The sequence below is a fragment of the Hylobates moloch genome, unplaced genomic scaffold, assembly GCF_009828535.3.
Source record: "Hylobates moloch isolate HMO894 unplaced genomic scaffold, HMol_V3 SCAFFOLD_21, whole genome shotgun sequence".
NCBI classification, from domain to species: Eukaryota; Metazoa; Chordata; class Mammalia; order Primates; family Hylobatidae; genus Hylobates; species Hylobates moloch.
This window is the reverse complement of record NW_026652296.1, coordinates 983,540-991,310: the sequence shown is the minus strand read 5'-3', so window position 1 is coordinate 991,310 and position 7,771 is coordinate 983,540.

Below are 7,771 nucleotides of genomic sequence, written 5' to 3'. Positions count from 1 at the left end.
CTGTAAAGCCTGCGCTTCCGGAAGAAGCTTGTGCTGGAGGCAGGGAAGGGTCCCAGCCAGGCCCGAGAGGAGCAGGACGTGGACACAGTGAGCCAGGGGCAGAACAGCAGGAGATCACGGCAGGTGGCCGGGCCAGGGCTGCCACTTGGTCTTTACTCAGTGGCAGGGCAGGCTCCCTGACTGCCACCCACCACCTGAGGAGCCTGAGATGGGTTTCCCATGGCAACCTGAATTCCTGCCCATCTCGAGATTTTACGAATTACTGAGGATTCCTGCCTTCCTAATTTTGGTTGTGTGTCCCGCAGTCCCGGGGATCAGGAGGGGTTAACAGAAGACCAAGGGTCAGGTTTTCTGCACTACGGGGAGCCACTCCAGATCTGTAATCCAGGCTCATGGGTGGGTGCGGGGGTAGCTTCCAAGCCCCAAAGGTCAGAGAGCAAAGGTGTGGCCAGTTGTGGAGGGAGGGGGAGCATCAGGTTGTTTGCAGTGCTGGGGAGATAAGAATATTCAGGAATTAGATGGTGGTGATGGCTGCACAGCTCTGTGAATACACTGCAGCCCACTGAGCACTACACTCTAAAGGGGTGACTATTATGGTATGAGGATTATATCCCAATTTTTAAAAGATGTGAAAAAATTAATGTTTATTTATACAATATATAAGACATTGATTTTTAAATACAGCAGTATCATCCCCGTCCCCCATAACCCTGGTTCCTCCAGGCACTTGGAGCCATTGGTGGAAGGACGTGGACTCCTAGAAGATGATTCGCAAAGGTGCCACGTAAGCAGAGGAGCCACGTAAGCAGAGGCCCGGTGCCACGTAAGCAGAGGAAGGCCCAGAGCCGGCTGCTGAGGTCCTGAGGGAGAGGGAGGGGCACCTGCTCAGCCTGCCTGTGTGTGGATCCTTCTCTCTCGGTCTCTCTCAGGGGAAGCTGCCTGGACATGCATGAGCCTTGCGGTTCTGCCCTCCCAGGCTGCCTGCTCTTCCTGTTGAAAGCAAAAGCCTTCACTTGCTGAGGATGCGACGATGCCCTAGTGTCCCTTGCAGGAGCCAGTGTCAGAGCCAGGAGCCGTCGTGGGCATCCTCTGCTCCAAAGTTACGAGTTCTGGTGAAGGGGTCAGGATAGCCCCTTAGAGAGTTCAGCAGAGCAGGTCTGCACAGGGCCCACGCCGTGCACGGCCCACACTCCAGCTGCCCTGGTGCACACTGACGGCAGCAGCCAGCCGCGGGGACCCCAGGCGCAGTGTCACCCACATGAAAGTCAGCGCAGCCTCCAGAGGCGGGTTCCGTTTGCACACCTGGTTCGCGGGTGACACGGTTGTGACTTGGCTCAGGTCAGTTGTTGGGGCCTGGCCAGCTGTGGGTGGTGAGGTTTTCTCAGACACTTCATCTGCTCTCGTTCTTGCTTGAATTCCTTCTGCCTAAGAGTGACAGCTTTAAAAGCGGAATGGCACCACGTCTCCATCCTTACACAGAATCCCACGTGGGAAGACCCTAGTCGGAGGCCCCCACCCTTGCCCGGAGCTAGACTTTGGGGCAGCAGCAAACTGCAGTGAGCGTGAGTCACACCTGAGGACAGGTGGGCTGTCTTCAGGCTCCCAACAGGTCTGTTGCTTAAGGGGCTGGGGAATGGGGGCCGGAATGCCACGGCCTGCCCACCTGGGGGACTCTGGGCAGAGCTGGAGCAGCCTGGCAGGAAAATATCCCCCAGTTTCCAGAGAGTAAAAGCTGATGGTCCTACTGAGGCGTGAAGGACAGTGACGGACAGTGATAGAAGGTGATGGACAGAGGAGGACAGTGATGGACAGAGGAGGACAGTGATAGACAGCAACAGAGAGTGGAGGACAGTGATGGACAGTGACGGGCAGTGATGGACAGCAAAGGACAATAATGGACAGTGAAAGACAGTGGAGGACAGTGATGGACAGCAACAGACAGTGGAGGGCAGTGATGGACAGCAGAGGACAGTGATGGGACAGCAGAGGACAGTGATGGACAGCTGAGGACAGTGATGGAGAACAGAGGACAGTGATGGAGAACAGAGGACAGTGATGGACAGCGGAGGACAGTGATGGAGAGGACAGTGATGGACAGCAGAGGACAGTGATGGACAGCGGAGGACAGTGATGGACAGCAGAGGACAGTGATGGACAGAGGAAGACAGAGAAGGACAGCAATGGAAGGACAGCCACCCCAGTCAGCACAAACGCAGGCCGAGTGGGGCCCATGCATTCCTGGGACTACTGGCAAGCTGGGAAAGGCCTCCAGGGCAGAGAAACTCAGGAGAGTGACAGCTTGTTCAGGCCAGGACCTTGTGCGTCTTCGCCTTTTTTCTTTCTTAGTAAACCCAGTGGATTCATTTTTGGGGGGCTGCCATGACAAGTTCCCATAAACTAGCGGCTTAAAGCCACGGAAATTTTTTTATGTCCCAGTTCTGGAGGCTAGACGTCTAACAACCAGGTGTGGGCGGGTTGCACTGCCTTCGAAGCTCTGGGGAGGGTCCTTCCTGCCCCTCCCAGCTCCCGTGGCTCCCAGCATCCTCAGCCTGTGGCCGTATCGCTCTGGTCTTTGCCTCCACCTTTGCATGACCTCGCCCTCTCCGGTGTGTCACTTGTTATGATGCTTCTGATGCCATTTAGGGCCCACCTATGTAATCCAGCATGCTCTCATGTCAAGATCCTTAATCACATCTGCAAAGAACCTTGCCCCAAACTCCTGGCTTCAGGCAATTCTCCTGCCTTGGCCTCCCAACGTGCTGGGCTTGCAGGTGTGAGCCACTGTGCTAGGCCTAAAATTGGGGGGCCACCATTCAGTCGCTGCTCTCCCACACCTGCAGCAGCCCCAGCCCATCCGCAGGGCAGACCTTCCTTGTGGCAGAAACAACAGGAAAAGGAAAGGAAGAGGAACCCAGGCTTGGGTTCCCGGCAGAGCTGCTGGCAGAGCTGTCCGCAGAGCCTGTGCGGGGCTGCAAAGACCCCTCTGTTGTCAAAACACCCCTGTCCCCGTGCACCAAAAGCAGCCAGAACAGCCACAGAGTTTCAGATGAAACTGGGAGAACTGTCAACTGCAACAAACACTCCCGGAAAAGGAGAGGCCAATCCCCAGGGCTCCGCAGAGAGCACAGCCCGACCCCTTCATCCGGGCCCGCGGGCAATGTTGTCGGCTCTGTTCTTCCTTTGAAAGAAAAGGGCGCTGGTTGGTTTCCAGTTTACCGCAGACACACAGAGAGGCCCCTCTCTGGCTCAGAGCCTGGCCCGGGTCTCTCCAGTCCCAGCTTCTCCCTCCCGAAAGGAACGTCCTGCCCAACAGTGCAACACGTGTGTGCACTCCCAGTGTGGGAATCAGGCTGAGCTGGACTTCAGGGGCAGCCCAGGATGGTTGCCTCGGGGGATGCGTTTTCCCCGAGGTTTCCCGGGAGCTGCCTGGGAGTTGCCGAAGCTTCTTCCCAGCTGGCTTCAGCCCAGGCTTCCTGGGTGAGATTCTTGTTCCCTGGCCCCTCACGGTACGCATGGTCCTGTTCCCCGCAATCCCCACCCCCTTGAACTCCGTTCCCACACTCAGGACCCACCCAGATGCCAGCTCCCCACAGAGCAGTGCAGCCCCGCTCTTCCGGCCCTGACAGCACACACCCTGCCCCCCACCACCATTTTGGAATAGTTCTTCGCCAGAAATACCGTTTCCCACCCTGTCTTCTTATTCTCAGAGGCAGAGGCGCTTCAGCTTCCTGAGCCGTCTGTCACTGAATCACCCTGGTTTCCACTGGCAGTGCCGCCTCTCCCTCACTCGGATGCTCCTGTGCAGCCATGCAGGCTGTGTGTGCACAACCTCAGGGGGCACATCAACCGCATCCTCAGGCTGGCCGTAGAGACATGGCCTCAGCCCAAGCGTGGCCGTCAGACTCTCCCTGGTACTATGAACCCTTGGCTGAGGGGGCAGAGGGGCAGCTAGGATGATGGCCGCAGCTCCCGGAGGGGAGCCCCCAGCCTCCCGGCCGTCTTCCTGAGCCTGCTCCCCAGGCCGCGCCTTTCCTGACTTCCCTCCAGGCTCCTGTTGCTGGCGACCACAGAACCAGCCCCAGGGCTTTCCTTTCCTTCCCGTCAGGGGTCCTTTCCCAGAGGTGGGAGCTCTGGGCGGGTGGGCCTGTCCCGGGAGAGTCACGTAGCTTGTTTAAGGAGAAGATCCCCACGGCTCCTGTGCACACATGTGGGGCCTCTCTCCCCAGGGGCTGCTGTGAGCCTGGGAAGTCCTGGGTGGTGTCTCATGCCCCAGAGAGCAGCCCCCAGTGCACCTTGCACGCGCCCTCCTGCGGGTCTGCCGACTTTCTCCTCTGCCTCAGCCAAGTCTCCCACGGGGAGCAGGTGGGAACCGAGTGAAGGCCTCACAGGATTCTGAGGCCCCGGTCTGACACCCGCCTGGCTCAGCACCTGCTTCCTCAGCCTCCAGCTGCACGGGTGGCTGCAGGCGTCAGGGTGTGATGGCAAATGTGACAGCAAACGTGGCCGGTCCGGTCAGAGGTCTCTGCATCCTCCACACCTCTGGCCAGGTGAGGCCCAGCCTATGTCCCTCCCAGCTCTACTGATGGACGGCAGGAAGCTGAGACCCCGAGCACGTGTATCCTCGGTTCTTGGTGCTTTGTAATGCCCCTGGCCCTGGCTGCAACCGCCCACTGGCTGGGCCCCGAGCCTGCCCACCCTGCAACACTCACCCATCAGGAAGAGGGAGCCTCGGCCGAGAGGACAGCCAGAAAGTGTAAGGCGAGAGGGTGCTTCCTGAGACACGCAGTGGGTCCAGGGCTCCTGTGGTCTCCTGCCTTGGCCATTCCGTCCATCTGTGGGAGGGCCTTGGCCTCTCTGCTTTTGGAGCAGGGCGCTGGGGCTGGGGGATTGCAGCCACAGCCACGCCACTGCACTGGTTGGGAGCTCAGATCACCTGGGTGCAGAGGAAGCTTTGATGGCAAGGGTTGGTGTGGCTCATCTCGCCCACCATCTGCTGTCCCTCCTGAGCCTACGTTGGGCTCCATCCTTCCCCAGGCCCCATGCCACCAGCAAGAACAGCCCAGCCAATGCAGACTGCACCCCTCGGCCTCGGCCGGGACCGAGCACACTGCCCTGTGCTTGTCCAGTGTGCTGTCCCTGGCCCCTGAGGCAGGTGGCCTGACCCCCGTCTTCAGAGGGGAAAGCTGAGTCTTGGGGAGGCCACACAGCCACGAGGAGTGGGGGCGGAAAGAACCCAGCTCCACACCAGGCTGTGTCAAGCCGGCCTTTAGTGCCCGGCAGCAGCTGCGGCCTCTGCAGGGCTTCCGGGCACAGGCGTGGGCTCTTCCAGCACAGAGCATGGGCTGCACCAGCTTCGGGGTGCACCGCATACAGGGTAGGGCCATGGCCGCAGCCGCTGGCTGACACCAGGAGTAAACGAGGACACCAGACCGGCGCAGCCCAGACCCGGCTGGGTGGCAGGCGCTGCCGGTGCCTCTCGAGGGGGCAGCAGGGGCAGCTGCAGATGAGGCTGCCCCAGGACTGGCTGCCAGCCCTCAAAGAGCCTCCTGGGTCCCCCCGGCACAACTCTCTGCGTGAAGCCCCCAGCAGGAGAAGGATTCACTGCCCTGAGCCTGACACAGCACGAGACAGAGGCCTCACTGAGTCCAGGCCCCGCACTGGCCCTCCCCTGGATCGTGAGTCCAGGTCCCCAGCCGGCCCCTCCCCTGGATCTCCCGAGACCCTCTCTGTGGGAGCCCAGGGGCCGGAGCCGCTCGACCGCATCTTCTTGGTAGCTCTCATCTGGGACCTCATCTTTCATCTCAGCAACTCAGGGATCAAAGAGAAAAGGCCGAGGCAGGCGAGGCCGGGGTTTCCTGCTCAAGTATTCGGATCATTAAACAAATGAAAAAAGTGAAAGAGAAGGAAAGCCACAGGCTGCTGCTGGCGGATCTGTCTGCCCTCCCCGGATGCCAGCGCCGCACGCCCCTCCCTCCCTCTCTCTCCCTCTCTTCTCTCTGGCTCTCCTGATGGAGGCCCCACATGGGGTTAGGATTCCCAAATGTCATATGAAGCCAGTGTTTGGGGAGCGTCTCGCTCCGCCTGTGTTGCTGTAACAAACGCCTTGGACTGGGTTGTGCGTAAGAACTGGGTTTTTCTGGAGGCTAGAAGTCCAGCACTGAGGCAGTAGCAGGGTCGCTGCTTGGTGAGGGCTGCTCTCTGCTTCCAGAGGGCGCCTGATTGCTGCCTCCTCCAGAGGGGACGAAGGCTGTGGCCTCACATGGTGCATGGTGGGAGGGTGAGAGGGTGCCCCCTTCCCCCTGGAGCCCATTCACAAGGTGCTCGTCCTGTTCTCCCAGAGGCCACATGTCTAAATGCTGTTGCAGGGGGGACTCTTTCAACACACATTTTGGAGGAGATGTCACTCAAACCAGAGCAGGAAGTGCGAGGAAGGACTCAGGAGTGCCCCCCCGGCCGTGTCCTGGCTTTGGAAGCACAGAAAGCACCCGGCAGCCTCGCATTCTCCTTGCCCTCGTTAATTTGATTTTGCCTGAGGAGGACACACCAGTGCCCCCTCCCCAGTCTCTGCCCCTCCCTCTTCCTGCTGGAGCCCGGGAGGCACCACCCTGCACTGAGAAGCCCCCACGGCAGCCGTAGCAGGGACGTCCTTCCGCCCCCACCATCCTCCCATCAACTCGAGGGACTTCCTTCCGTCCCACCATCCTCCCATCACCTCAAGGGACTTCCTTCCGTCCCACCATCCTCCCATCACCTCGAGGGACTTCCTTCCGTCCCACCATCCTCCCATCACCTCGAGGGACTTCCTTCCGTCCCACCATCCTCCCATCACCTCGAGGGACTTCCTTCTGTCCCACCATCCTCTCATCACCTAGTTTACTTTTACAAGAACCCTTGGAGGAAGCGATCATCCATTCTCCTATTCTGCAGATGAGGAGACAGGGGTGGGGACGCGCTGAGGGACCCACAGGAGATGGGGTTGGGGACGCGCTGAGTGACTTACAGGAGATGGGGGTGGGGACGCACTGAGTGACCCTCAGGAGACGGGGGGTGGTGGGTGGGGGGCGTGGGGACGCGCTGAGTGACCCACAGGAGACAGGGGTGGGGACACACTGAGTGATCCACAGGAGACAGGGTTGGGGACGTGCTGAGTGACTTACAAGAGACAGGGGTGGGGACACGCTGAGTGACCCCACAGCTCAGAAGTGGAAGGGCTGAGTTTCACTCGAGGTCCTGGGACTCCCAGTCCCCAGGGTTGGGGCTCTAGCAGCGCCTCCTCACCCCAGTGTGGGAGCGAACAGCGCAGGACACCTGGACTGCAGGACTGCAGGTGCAGAGAAAGAGGACGCCTGGACTGCAGGTGCAGACAGAGAGGACGCCTGGACTGCAGGTGCAGACAGAGAGGACGCCTGCACTGCAGGTGCAGAGAGGACACCTGGACTGCAGTACAGAGAGGGTGCACCTGCAGACAGGTGGGGGCCCTCAGCAGGAGACACCTGTGTGCAGGCAGTAAGCTGCACCTCATCACTAGTCACTCACAGGGCCACACACAGACCCTCCTGCTCCCCTGAAACCCCGTCCTGATGGCCCCCAGTGCTTCTCCCCCAGAGGGAGTGTCAGAGACAAAACAACAACACATTTAGTTTCAATATCTTAGTTGTGTTTTATTTGCGACTCTAGAATCGGGCAACACGTCTTTCCATAAAACAGAACGAACGCTCTAATGAGCCGAGGGGAGGTCAGAGGTCGGTTTCACAGACAGAAGAGGCCCGAG